The following is a 15644-nucleotide window of genomic DNA, read 5'->3' as shown; positions in this document are numbered from 1 at the left end:
GCGCCATTCAGCTAACTGAAAACAGTCCTAGCACATGTAAATTGAAGTAGTCACCACGCTTAAAGGTCCCCACACACCTTACGATAATCGTACGATAATCACGGGAAATCCCGTGATGGTACGATTATCGTAAGGTGTGTGGAAGCCGTGCGACCTCTACTAATGTAAGGTCGCACGACTTTAAACTTACGAACATGTTTGCAAACCCGCCGAGCATCGTACGATGTTCGGCGGGTGTGTAGCATATTCGTAAGATAAAAGCCGGACGGGCCGCACACAGCCCGTTCGGCATTGCAATCATCACAAGTACGATCTGCCTATGCAAGATAGGCAGATCGTACGTTTTTTTAAGTACCTTACAACCATCGCAAGACAAAAGTCTTGCAATGGTTGTAAGGTGTGTGCCCAGCCTAAGGCAAGGTGGCTACACATGTAATCTGCCTCTTACCAAACATATTGGCATCAGTGATAACATGTCAACAATATTCAATTCAAACATTCCTGTTCTCCGAAGATGAGGCTTCTCTTAGGCTTGTATGTGTTAAAAGCTATCCAAAATACCTAAATTGTCTTAACTGGCTCAAAATCTCCTCTGTGCACAGCCAGCCGAGGGGCTCTCTAATCACTGGCTGTGAAGCGACATTTTAAACTTGTAAAATTTATGTAGGGAAGAGGATTTTACTGGAGCTCCAGCTGAACTGTAAACCCACAACTATAAATCTGTATGAAAGGGACTGTTAGGCTTTAGTCTGGGGAGAAACAAGGGTCCTCGTTTTATTATGTTATCTCATAATACGTAAGTGACACAAGTGACAACTCATTTTCGCTGCAAACCTTGCCTGTAGGACCAAATTTGTACTGCTGATTTTATCACAAAGAAGGAACATTTAAGGAATTCCAGTGAGCACAATTTGCAGCTAAACCAGCCAGATGGCAGAATTTTGCAGCAGCTGCAGAAAGACAACAGTGCTTTCTGTGAAACTTTTTATTTATGAGGATAAGGACTTTTAATAGTATTGCCCCGGGACTGTCTGCAGCTGATGATTTCCCCCATTACTGACTTACCATGCCTTGTTCTGTACTGTGTCAGTGTGGAGTCGGCCATCTTGGTAGAGGCATGGCTTTGGCTTCGCTTCCTCATGTCACAGCCTCCAGCACGTAGAGCAGTTAGTAGCTATGAGTAGCTACAACTAATATCCCCGCTCCACTGATGAGGCGATAGCCTCTCTCTGTCCAAAGGCTTCTCAGTCTGCTTGCGCTCTCACAGACATTATACACATGGAGTTTGTGGCCCCTCTGTGTCAGTGGCAGTCACACACCTCTGTCCTCTTCAAAGAGTTCTCCTGGACTGAGCGCGCTCTGCAGCCACAGCCCAACAGCCCCTCCTCTCTCGACGCACAACCTCCTGGGAATTTCAGTGCCCACACTCTCTCACAGCACAGCTTATCCCCAATTCTGAACTGTAATTCCCACAAGTCTCTGTATCATAGGCCGTGCACAGGTCAGTTAACCATTTACCATCAGTATATGAATTATGCACGTAGCAACATATATATATAGGGGCTACACCGGCATTATGATTATTCCACACTGCAGAGCTGTCAGTTGTAGTGTATGGTATACTACACCGGCTTTTGGGGGCATCATAAAGGGAACTTGAGGAGGGGCAGTGTCTGTAAGAAGGTGTAAAGATTAGACTTCAGTCTTTGTCATGTACTTGTCTAGGCAGTGTCAGTAAATCATGTTTCTGCAGCACCCACCTACCCTGATCAGAAACGTTTAAAAAGACTGCTGGACATTCAGTCTTGCCCTGATCAGCAGGTTAGTATGCCTGTCTAAGCCCTGGAAACAGGTCTTTCTGACTTTTCATGCCCTGGATTACACCTGTGATCGTTTAGAATAGACTGTGGTTATATGCAGCTTGTTTGTGCTTATACTAACCATTGGCCTGTTACTTCTTTCATTGTCAGTCACTGTTCTTGCTGTCTGAAACCTGGACTGGTTTGTCTTTGCCTGATCTGACCACCAGCCTGCTGACTCTGCCACTTCTCTTTTTACTCTGATCATATGTCTGAGGACAAACATCTAGCTGGAGCGGATACCGGGTGACAGCCCACCATGATGTCATTGTGGACGTGCAATGTCATCACGGACGTGCATGATGACGTCACACGCTGTTTCCTGCCGGTAGCCATCTTGGTGATGCACGCCAGCAGAGAGAGGAGGGAATGTTCACCCAGTGGGTTAAAGTATGCCGGCGGGGCCTCTCCTCTCTCGTGCAACTGTCGGGCTCTGAGTCCATGACCAACTGCCTGTCACCAATGGTGTCACCTGGCTGTGGACCGCACCCCTGCACCCCCCTAATATGCCACTGCATCTAGCATCTGTCCTGCCTGTTTGTGCACCATTGCCCTGAAGACACAGAAATCCCTGTGACGCTAGGCCAACAGCTTAAATGCTCCAGCTCATCAACGGAAGGGGCTGACGTGTGGAATTTTTTTGGGGAGAATGAGTCGTGGCTTATTCATATGTAAATAGCGTCACTCATTCATATGTAAATATCACAGTTTTTCAGTGGGGGGCCAGTAGCCCCTATCTTAATTTTGGTTTCCCCTGTCTCCCTGACATCTTGTGTCTGGGTTCCTGCTGCCATGAAACCCGGACACAGCATTCAAAACCCGGACTGTCCGGGTGAAACATGGACAGGTGGCAACCCTGCTGGTGAAGTCAGATCTAAGTACTTTATAAAGCACTGTATTTTTTTGTCGGTGATATATAATTGATGGAAACAAAAAAAATAACAATAAGGTCACTGGCAAGCATACCCCTTAACACATACACGGCAGATGTTGTATCTGTACCACCAGCGACAAAGATTTGTGAAATGGCTCCTTACTGCAACCTAGCTGTAGAGAGGAGAATATGTCACTATAAGGCAGTTGTTACCATCTTGTGCTGTCAGAGAATAAAGAAAAATTAGGAAACAGAAGTGTGTGAGGATGGGAAAACTGTACATTCCTCATCACAGGTTACAGAGAAGCAAAGAAAAATGCTATGATGGGAGCATGGCCATTTGGGTGTCAAGGGATACATCCTTCAAACTGGAAGACATGTGACATGCAGAAACCTTATTGCCTTCCAGAGGTACTTCCAGTATTCCCATTTCATGTTTTTAGATGATACTTTTTATGAAATTAAACCAGTCCATAGCAGAGCTAAATCTATAAATCTCTGTATGAGCAGCACAATGTGCTCCAGTACAAACCGGCTCCTGGTGTAATTGCTATGATTAAATTTCAGTTTAAGAATCTCTCATTTGCCAGTCAGGGCAATTATATCACAAGAGCCGGCCCTTTCCGTAGCAGAAGGATGAAAATACCTCTCTTGAAGAGAAGAACAAAACATTTTAATGCCATATTTCCCCGTCTTTCATCATTTGTCTTCAGCTACTCATGTATCAAGTGCATATTTTTCATTTTTTTTTCTACCTTGAGTGTTACTTTCATTATCCAGATACGTCATGTTCCCTCATTGTACTCTCACTATGAATGCAGTCCACTCATTTTTGCATTACCTATTCCATAGTTAATGCCAATGTTGTATTCTTATATGCTAATCATTAAAGTACTAATACTTAGTAATTTAGTACAAAGGGCTAATTCTGCCAAGAAGGGATTTTTCAGTTTTAAATGGAAATAATAATGGATTTGGTTAAATTTTATTTTGTTTTTTAAAGTTTTTGCATTCTGAAACTTTTCTTTAATAATTGCTGTTTTACTTTATAAACACTTGTTTTACAAATACATTCTCAGTTTTTTTAATTAAATAATGTGACAGTACGGTAGAGCAGTTTCCTTTGGGGTTCTGATTGTCTGATTGAAATCATTGACTTAGGCCCCTTTCACACAGGTGGTCCAATGGGGTCTGTCTGTCAGTTTTTCAGGCGGACCTAATTGGATGCCCAATATAAGTCTATGGGCAGCCGTCTGTAAACGGACGTGTGTCTGTTTACACCCTGTTACCCCCGACTCCGGCTAGGTCCGTAAAAACAAACGGATCAAGATCCGCTTTGCTGAACCTGATCGTGCCGGATGGGGTAATCTGATGTAAATTGACACATGTCCGTTTACATTCTATTCCCCATTGATACAGATGCGGTCTGGTAACTGCAGTTTTGTCCTCTGTTGCATCGCGGATCCTCTCTTGATCACAGCAGTACGGAGCGGATGTCATGGCTGAGAGGGAGAAAAAAACTGCAATATCTGACCCCATGTCTGTCTGAGGATCCGTGCACAGATCCTCTCCTGATTAGCTTGTATGAAAGGGGTCTTAGCCATCTAAGATGGAAGGAGTCATTGCTGTCATTGTTCAATGAGTTGGACATACAATGAGCTACTTTCAGCAAAACTGAAAATTTCAATTCAGACTATGTGAAAAGGAAACGAAAGCTTTATGCGCTGGCTGAGTAGTATACTGCATAATAATAATATGCAATATTTCATATATCTGGAAAAATAAAAAGTATAATTTTGTTTTTAATCCTCACCATATTAAAACAAAAGAGAACAGTGTTAAATTAGTAAAGCCATTATGCCAGTAGCACATCACCCAGTGCAATGCATCTCAAAAGGTCGTCAAGGCCCACACTGCTTTGTGGGATGCACTGGGGGAGGGGGGGGGGTGAAGGTATTTATGTCTCCTTCCATTACACACCCCAAAAAAGGATTTATCTCCCTCCCTATCCATCAGCTCCATCAGCGGAGCCATGTAAATCATTCCTTTATGCCCCAATGGCCAAATGCACATCCAGAACAGCTGATGTATAGTTCATATATAGCCTAATATCATTTATTCCTAACTACATACAGCTATTTCATGCTTTTCAGCTACCATCAGTGCAGTGTATGGAAACCATGACATCTAAAGAAGAGGAGGGCTTTGATTCCCATAAGAGTATAAGAGTATAACCGTACAGGTTATGGTGAAAAGGAACAAAAAGAATAACAAAAGTCCTCCAACTGAATCAGGGCTACATTCAGGGACGTCCCGAGGCCGGTTGTCACCCGGTCTCTAGACCAGATGACACCCCACCATGCCGTCAACGCGCGTGTGCGTGACATCACCTCACACACGTCCATGACCGAATGCCCGACTTTTTAGAGTGGTGACACCAAAATGACAGTCAGTCAGTGAGCAGTTGCCACTATTCTTGTGTTGTTGGATTTGGTGCAGACACACACTGTAAGTCTTCAGCTAACTCATGTGATGTTGGGCTTCTGGTGTGTCCCTGCATTTTCACAAAGGATAGAGCTACCTCAGAGGTCTACCTGCTCTCAATTAATGGAAAGCTTTATCTCTCTCTCTCTCTCTCTCTCTCTCTCTGTAACGGTAACAATTACCGTTCCATTTAAAACTGTAGCTGTTGTGATGTTCTAAATCTGCCAAACAAATTCAATACAATATGATGACCTGGACCGTTGGTGTATAGAACACCCCCAGAAATATCACTTCCTGCTCCTGTGATTGGCTGACTGATTTTACCAGAAGTCTGCAGTAAAATTTTTGGCATCCCCTGCAATAAGGAATTACATTTTTGGTGAGATACTCCCTAAGGGTTAATTACTACTAAATGGATACTGAAGGGATGCCGACACTGCACCTTCCTCATTACAACACAGGAAGTCCACTGGCCGGTTATATTGAACCCAGACCTTCCCAGTTATGGCTAGTTCACACCAGCCCCAGTGCGTTCTGGCACAATTCAGTGCTGGAACGCACTGGATCGCATTTTGGCCGGCTCACTGTGTTGTGGGGTGGGAGGGTGTGTGGCAGTGCATTTAAGTAATTAGCAGCGCAGCTACGACCCCTGGCCACAGTGCGATCGCCCGCATGTGAACGCATGGCACATCAATGCATGCGTTCTGGACCGGTGCGATCAGAAAAAATAGTGTATGCAAAATGTTTCCTGATCGCACTGGAACGTAACACAGGCATTGATGTGCCATGTGTTCTGGTGCAGGCCATCGCACTGCGACGGGGGGCGTGGCTGCAGTGACATTGACTTCAATGCACTGCCACACCCCCTCTTGCCCAGAACACAGTGAGCCAGCCGGGATGCGATCCAGTGCGTTGCCGGAACACACTGGGACTGGTGTGAACTAGCCCTTAGGGGGCTCGTGCCGGAACATACTGGGGCTGGTGTGAACTAGCCCTTAGGGATCAGTTTGGAAAGGACATGCTGCAACAAACAGCTTTTTCTTCACACCAGAAACAGGTAGGAAACTGCAACAAAGGTGGTTAAAATATTTGTGATATACACAGATCACCCAGAGGGGATTGATTTTTTTGTCAACAAAAGTGGAATTACTCTGTAGTGGAAAATCTGAAAGTCAACACACTTTATGGCAATGAAAAAAAAAGCTGTAGGAAATTCCTGTCAGTTGACAATATAAAAAAGGTTCTTAATTCATCCAATGTTGCCCTCTTTTCACATTCGGATGAAATCTATGTCCCATTTGGGGAGATTTCCAGTTTCTTCCTGTGTAGCCATGGGAACAGGAAGTGAGGGTGAATTTCACCAATGGGCAGCAATAAAAAGCTGACATAAGTTCCCATTATTGGTGCAGATCAGAAAGCAGAGTTCCACTAACCTCTAGAGCTGCAGAGAACTGTATGAGAGCTGCCTTCCACATTTAAAAAATGTTAAACAGGTCAGCAATAGCAGGTGGGGGTGGGGGATATGGATGAGCTGGTACCAGAGTAACCACACGGGGAAGAAGGGCATAAATGAGCAGGAAGGTTGCCGTCGTTTCTGAAAATAAAAAAAAGCCTTTTTGACTTATGACAACGAGTTCCATCTTTGCTAGACCTGCAAGTAATATACTGTCCAGATAACAACTCTAATAATGGCTGGTACCTTTACCATGGGAGAAATAAAAGGAAATGCTATATAAAGGAAATGTATGGGGGGGTTATGATTAATTTTAGTAAGTCATTGACTCCTGTTGAGATCTTGGGCCAATGTGTAGCCTGTATCTCCCTTCTCCCGCCACCCTTAGCACTGCAAGCCCAAGTAGTCATATGTTTTGTATTACATTTATAAATCATGCCAAGGATTTATGAGATATATGGGTTTGAAATGAATGTATAGGTGAAACTCGAATAATTAGAATACCGTGCAAAAGTAATTGTAGTAAGTGCTGCAAAAGGGGCCCAAACCAAGTACTGAGTACATATGCATGCTTGTAGTTTTCAGAGGTCCGATATTGTTCTATGTACAATCCTTGTTTTATTGATTGCATGTAATAATCTACTTTTTTGAGGTTGTGGATTTGGGGTTTTCATGAGCTGTAAGCCATAATCATCACAATTATGACAAATCACGGCTTGAATTATCTTGCTTTGCATGTAATGAGTCTATCTCATATATTAGTTTCACCTTTTATGTTGCATTAGTGAAATAAATGAACTTTGCACAATATTCTAATTATTCGAGTTTCACCTGTATATAATCAGAATTCTGGAGGCTTCTGGCTTGTGCTTTCTCTGTTTCTACATTCTCTAAATGCTCCCATTTTTCCATCTTACAGTCTGAGCTATGCCTTTTCTTTGATGCTGGAGATGAAGGCTCTAATCTTGTGACTTTGCTTGGCTGAAATAGCTGTAAAATAGAAGATATAGAAGATGTGCTGGAGTCACAGCCTGATGGCTTCCATCAGACGCCTCTTACATCTAAGCATAGGCTAGATATGTTTCTGTTCTAATTCTCTGTGCAGCTCCGCGGATGAGATGTTGCATTCTGTCTTGCCGGCTGTAGAAGGTTCCTAATATTCACATGTATGAATCCTAGATACACAAGGATGTATTACAGGCAGTGCTTTATGGAAACATTAGGAACATAATAATGGGCTCATCAAATAATCCTGAATCTTCACATCTGAACATAAAAGGTGCACATGCAAAGATCTCTGCTAATGTCTCAGCTAATGGACAGTTCCTGCAGGGAGGCTTTGCCTGGGATAAACATAAAATAAGTGAACATGAGTGCGTATTTTAGTCTTTCTCTGCACCTGAAAGTGCAACTAGAGTCAAAACTTTTAGTTTTGGATAGAGCAGAGAGGGATTAGAACATCTGTCTGTTTTTTATTGCTGTCTGTGTCCCTGTAAGGGAGTTTTACCCTCTCTGTTTGTCCTGTTATTACTAAAAGTGAGGCCAGGCTCACACCTAGGCGATCCATGACCGCGCGGCAATCGTGCACACATCCGCCGATTGTGCTGGCGGTGCCATTATTTTCTAATGGCACCGCAGCCACCCCAGGCAGATTATGCGTTTACCCGCCGTGATACCGCCTCTGCAATGGTGCAAGATTGCGGTTTGGAGAACCGCACAGTGCATGTCGCCAAAAAGGTACATGCAACCTTTTGCAGCGATTTCTGCGCGGATGTAACCCCATTGAAATCAATTGGGCCGTGCGACTGTGTGCACCCGCACTGGATTGCGTGGTTCCGGGACGTGTGTCCCGGGATTGCTGAAGTCTGCACCAGCCCTGAAAGCAGTGGCGTAACAATCACCATAGCGACCCAGGCGGTCGCTATGGGGCCCGGAGCACAGTGGGGCCCGGCCAGATGCCGTGCGGGCCGCCTGGGTCGCTATGGGATCTTCTGCTGCTGGCTTTCACTGGCGTCTGAAGACGAACACGCCGCTGTTCAGATCATCTGTGCAGCGGGGCGTTCGTCTCCACAGTCAATGAGAGCCAGCAGCAGCGGGGGAGCAGGCTGGACCCGGTGTTCTACCCTGTCGCGAGCCTCTGACGTCACCGGTAGTGGAGGAGGAGGCGGGCCCGTGCTCGGCAGCAGGGGAGGAGGCGGCCTCGGTGACGAAGAAGGAGGCGGGCCCGGCGACGGAGGAGGTAAGGAGTGCGACCAGCCCACCTGAGGGTGATCCTGCAGAGCCCACCATAGAGAGTCTATGGTGGGCTCTGCAGAGTCACCCTCAGGTGGGATCTCGAGTGGGCTCTGCAAGGGGTATAACTAGAAATCACGGGGCCCCATACAAAATTTTGCTATGGGGCCCTGTGATTTCTAGTTACGCCCCTGCCTGAAAGTGTAGGAAAATCTCACATTTTGGGTGGTTATGAGAACAGGTTTAGACAGGAAATCTTCCAATGGGGACGTGTGACACTGCTGACCGCTAAGGATTTCCCTCACTTTGTAGGGATTTCCTCACACTTCCTGTTGTTGCCTAACAGGTAGTGAAGGGAAATATCCCCGATGGAACACAGATTGCAAATATAAGGTGAGAGGGGTTATAACCCTCCCTTCCCCTATCCAAAGCTAAAAAATGGCTTTAGTTCTTTAAAACTTGAGCATAGGTCTACTTTAATGTCAGCGAGCAGTAACGTACAAAACTTAGCAGACGTTTCATGTTGCTGCTGAGGTCAGGTATGTATAAATATGCTAGCTGCGTGTCCTTATATTATACAGAATCGTCCTTTTCAAATTTGGAACTGTATCTTGTAAACTGTCTGACCTATTCGGAGATGCCCTTGATCTTTCCCCCTAATCTTCTCTCCAGTCACTGTCAGATAAAAGGAAAAGCCTTGATTACTTCTTCTTTCCGCTCTTATTATGTTTTACTGCTTGTTTTAGTACCTGATAGAGTATTATTTATTACACTGACTTGAAAGCCTTTTATTGATGGCAGAAGACATTCTACCTTATAAAGGTAGTGTAAAGTAAGAATGCTTTCAGAAATTAAAGTGTTAATAGTTTATTTTTATTAATTAACAAAATGGAAAGTAAATGAACAGAAGAGAACCCCAAATGAAATCAATATTTGGTGTGACCACCCTTTGACTTCCTCTAGGTACACTTGCACACCGTTTTTGAAGGAACTCGGCAGGTAGGTTGTTCCAAACATCTTGGAGAACTAACCACAGATTTTTTGTGGATGTCGGCTGCCTCAGATCCTTCTGTCTCTTCATGTAATCCCGGACAGACTCCATGATGTTGAGATCAGGGCTCTGTGGGGGCCAGCCACCAAACCATCACTTTCAGGACTCCTTGTTCTTCTTTATGCTAAATATAGTTCTAATGACATTGGCTGCATGTTCGGGGTCGTTGTCCTGCTGCAGAATACATTTGGGGCCAATCACACGCGTGGTTTTTGGGCGGGTGCTGGCAGCAGGAAGGAGGAGGAGGTACCGGACCAGCTCTTTATACAGACAGGCACCGTGAGGTATTGTCCTTTATTATCAGGGTATTTTCTCGAGTACTCATGAAAATGCTAAGTATCGGCAGTGACACCGATACTGCTATCAGTATCAGTGCATCCCTAGTAGTCACACCAAATATTGATTTGATTAGGATTTTTCTTCTGTTCTTCTGTTCACTCACTTTGCATTTTGTAAATTGATAAAACAAACAATAAATATATATATATTTTTAGTATTAATATACTTATATACTATAACTATATATAAATATATATTGTATAGCTTTGCATTAACTCTGTATGTGCTATGCTTTAAATCCTATGGGAGAAAGTATGTAATAAATGTTTGTTGTCATTGCTGTAAGTTGTGTCTATACTCCGGAGGTGGAAGTCCTTTTTCTGTTGTTGTTGTTGCAGGCAGTGAAATATTGGGAATATATCTTGTACAGTGTCTGCTGTTCCTTTATTACAATAGTCTCTGTGGTGTTGTACTTGGTGTTTGCCTTCAGCATATGTTATTTCCAATATTTTTATTTATTTATTCTACCATTTCCACATTGATACAATGCAGAAAGAAAAGTTTGAGGATTTGTTATTATTGCAAAAACAGCTAAAATTTAAGGCTCTTGCTGGTAATGGTCATTAAAGGAGAACTATGGGGTTAGGGCTTTTCCCCATAGTTCTCCTTAGGGTAACGGGAGGACACAAACTAGCGCCCTCCCGTCACCCTAAGCTCAGTATACCACGAGCTACAGCTCGCGGTATACTGAGACGCCGCAGTATACCGCGAGCTACAGCACGCGGTATACTGAGACACCGCAGCTGAAGCGGATCCCGACAATTATGTCTGGATCCGCCCAGCTGCGTGAGTGACAGCTGGCTCTGCCTATCTAGAGGCAGAGCCAGCTGTACTCGCCCTCTCCCCCGTCCGTTCTGTCAGTCAGCGCTGGAGGATCGGAGCAGGAGGGGGCAATCCAGCCACTCCCCTGTCACGGCAGAGAGCTGTGACAGGATCGAGAAGTGAGTGAATGCCGGTATGTGCTTGCTCACTTCCCGATCTCCTGAGCCGACCTGTGACAGTCTCATTGTCACAGGTCGCCTAGAACTATGAGGTGAGTGAAAAGCACTCACCTCATAGTTCTCCTTTAATATATAATGTACACATCAGTCAATACCGAAAATTAAATTTCAAGACGCAAACTAAAGTACCTGCTAACTTTCTTTTATCCAAACATTGCTGTGCTGTGCTAGTCCATGCCACTATTTTGTCTGTAACCTGTTGATCCTGAAATACACCTGCTCGTGATGCTGGAACACCCTCATTGTTGTCTCCTTATAATGAAATGGGAATAAATAGGACCTATATCTTGCAAAGGGGCGTGTACTGCAGAAAGGACTGATTGAGGTCACTGACTCCCACAACCACACTCACACACTTTCACTCCTGGGATGTGAGATATGTGGATACATTTTTAAAAAAAAATCAATTATGGAAAGGAAAAGCCTCCTCACTGTGTAACCTGTCATGGATGGAACGCTGTCTGTTAATTACAGGCAGTGCTGCATCCAGATTTTACAGGTAGTTAGGTTACACAGCTGCGGGCTTCCCCACTGCTTGTGTAACCTAACCAGTGAGGCAAGAACTGTCACAGCCTCTACTCTGTGTTAGAGGCGTGAACTCTGTGGATGGTTTGGACCAATGGCAGAGCGCCATTGGTCCAAGCTGTCCAATCAAAAAAAGAAAAAAAACCCCACTGAGGCCATCGATCTCGATGCATCAGCAGTGACGAGCAAGTGAAGGGCAGGGAGTCTCCTGCCTTCCTCCTTCACACTAGATTGGGGGCGGGGCTACAATGTGATATGGGCAGGGCTTCAGTGGGCTGGGGGCGAGGCTGGGGAATGCCTCACCCGGAACCAAAGGTACGGCACGTCACTGCTTGGAAGTATATATAGATATTATCATAACTGGAGATAATTGAGATAAAGCATGGCATTTGGTGTCTGTCTTGATCCACAGCAACAGGCAAAGCCATTTAAAAAGAGAATCATAAAAGGGTCTATTTATAAATCTTTCGCCAGCCATACACTGGGTGAATGCTGCACAAACAAGACATTTAATTGCTCTTTGGCTCCATCTAGTGGCTGGAATGCCATGTCTACTGCATTCACCAGCATATAATTGAGGGAAAGATTAATAAATATACCCCAAAGTGTTAAATGATCTTAGTAACACTTGAGATGCCATCATACAGGGTCATGATGAGTTTCTGTTGTTGGTGCCTAGTTATGTTAGTGATGTTAGATATGTCTCATTATTTATCAATAGAAAACCTTAGCCAAAGCCCACAGGTAAAGGCAACTTAAAGTCATGGGTCGCCTTTCAAACATGTTTAATTTTACACCCTTATCTAGTGTGTAACATCTACTACAGTAGCAGAGGACAGATCTAATTCGAGTACAAGTGCGGTGATGTAGTCTATTGATTACTTCCTCCAGCCCTGTAACACAAGGTCTGTACCTCCATATGGACCAGGGCCTGGAATGTAAACAATGCATAGGCCAGAACATTGCACCGGCGAAGTACGGTTGCGTGTCAGTGCATAGCTGTGTCATCCATGTGACAGACACAATTTTGAGGCTTAACATGTTTGTTATCTATTTATACAGCACAACCTCATCTTTTATGTTTTGCAAAAAAAAAAGAGAAATGTATTTGTGTGCAGTAAAATTGATTTGAAATAATTTTTCATGGACAATTTGGGTTTGATAAACTGCTGTGCTAATAGTGTGCGAGATAAAACATTGCAGCTGCAAACATTTTATTCTAGATGGTGCTTTCGGAAGAGATTTAATCAACAGGCCTAAAATATGCATTTTAACATGTATGCAAAAATGGTTTTGGCTGCAAAAAGGTTCATGGCCGTACCGACAGATCTGATTTATTTTTCAAATGAAAGAAATGATCTTATAGCTCGCTATGGGAAAGTTTATTTTCCTGAATCACCTTGTTTTAGTTCATTGGGTTTTTTGAAGGCACTAAACCACACAATTGTAAAATTCAATATTTTATTGTTTTTACAAAATGTAAAAGACATTATAAGATTGCAGAAACATCTGCATGTGAAAATACACACTGTGAATCATATATTTTCCGATGCAGATGTTTCTGCAATCTTTTAATGTCTTTTACATTTTGTAAAAACAATACAATATTGAATTTGACAATTTTGTGGTTTAGTGGCTTCAAAAAACCCGCACCTTTTTGGTGTGTGTCATATATACAATATATATGATGGGGTTTGGCACTGTTGGGCTGAGTTACCACTGATGCATTGAGCTATATTGTTTTAGTTTAGATCATTCTTCATACACCAGACAAAGTTTAATTTGTTTCAGTGACTTTTCGTGCTTGCCCGTGAAAGCACATCACCGAACTCTGTCTCCAATATTATGCATTTCTGTATCTCCAAATATGCCCTGTCTCCAAACATCAAACTAATAATAACATTTAACTGCAAGCCCAAGAGCCATACAAATATTAATATTTTACCGGGACGTTCTGTTCTGCTGTATTGATTTAAATGAAAAATGATGGTTCACGTGACAATACGCCTATATTTTAATATCTTATATTTTCAGAGGTCGAGTGTACAGCTGCAATATTAAATTACGCCGGGAATAGGATAATGAAAAAGCTATTCATTTAAACATATGCATTTCAATAAATACCATTATCTTCTGTCCTGGAAGGGATAATGTCTGCAAAATGAAAGAACTCAACCTTCCTTTTCCATTAAGTTCTATTTACCAAAGCCAAAGAAGAGACGTGAAGTGTTCTGTTTAATGTCAGATACTTATTACATATTGTACTGTAAATTCATTGCTGAAGAAAACGTTCAATCAAATGGAAAAAACCCCCCACATAACTGCATACAAAATGTCTCTTTTTTAAATGCAAAGTATGAAGACGAGTACACCACGTATACCAAGGTGCAGGGATCTGCCAATAAGAAGTGCACACAAATGGCCATTTACTTTACTAGGGCATACCCAGTCAACATTTCATTACATATAAATAGGTATAAATAAATCAATCAATACATATACATTTAAAATAGATAAATAGGTATAAATAAATGAAATAAATGAATAGGTATACATTTCAAATAGCTAAGTAGGTTTAAATAAATAAATAAGTCAATAGATATACATTCCAAAAAGATAAATAGGTATAAATCAACCAATCAATTGGTATACATTTTAAACAAATACATAGGTATGATTAAATAAATACATGAATTAATTAATCAATCTACATTTCAAACAGATAACTTGGTATCAATCAATTATTTGGTATACATTTCAAATAGATAAATAGGTATAACAAATAAATAAATAGGTATTAATGGATAGAAGAAGAATAGGTTGACCTTGCCTGGCACACTGCTCTTCCCCTTATCGAACTGCAATCAGCCATAGGCAAGAGAACAAGGAAATACACATTAAAATTAGATACCAGGTTCAAAGGCAGCAAATAGTGTGCACACTAAAATACAAAATAAGGAAACAAATACAAACAGGAAAATCAGTTCTGAATACAAAATATTTGTAACCAGCCTCCAAAGCTGACCTTATACCAGTAGAATTCTGTTTTCAACTATAGTGATAAAAAAACATAGAAGAATTGAATGTTAAAATCAAATGAAACTTCAAATGACAGTCATCAAGTTTCTGATATCATTATGGAATGTTCTGTTGAGCTTTTTCATATAAATGCTCTACCATGATCTACCACTGTCAGTAGGGTTGCCACTGGTCCAGGATTCACCCGTACAGCCTGGGTTTTGAATGTTGTGTCCGGGTTTCATGGTAGCTGAAACCCACATACAAGATGTCAGGCAGACAGGGGCAACCAAAATTAAGATAGGGGGCTTCTGGCCCCCCACTGAAAATAGTCTTGAATGTGATTTTACATATGAATGGGTGGGGCTATTTACATATGAATAAGCCGCGACTCATTCTCCCCCAAAAATGTCCTTCCATCGCTAGAATGTTTCGGGTTTCGATGGAAGAAAAGGTGGCAACCCTACACTGTCAGGCCAGCTTAAATGTCCAAGATTGCATTTATTAAAGCTGCTAAAACCTCTACAGGGATGAAATACAGACCTACATGAAAAGGGTGAGAAGGGGAATAAGGCTATGAAAGGTTAAAATAAGTTAGAGAAAGAAGCCGTATGGGGATGATCTCTTACCTGATGAAGAGGACTGTGAGGTGTGTCTTGAGGTGGGCCTTGAGGGTGGTCTGTGGGCAGGATCAGCCCGAGATCTGCAGATATTGGCTAAGCCAATACCTAGGCTCCATCTATTACTATTGACCCATCACTATTATGACAGCCTCACTGGCTAATAGGAATGTGCTTGAGGTAAGAAT

This window comes from Nanorana parkeri, unplaced genomic scaffold, assembly GCF_000935625.1.
Source record: "Nanorana parkeri isolate BGI_ZX_2015 unplaced genomic scaffold, ASM93562v1 scaffold284, whole genome shotgun sequence".
NCBI lineage: Eukaryota > Metazoa > Chordata > Amphibia > Anura > Dicroglossidae > Nanorana > Nanorana parkeri.
This window is presented reverse-complemented; position numbering follows the sequence as displayed.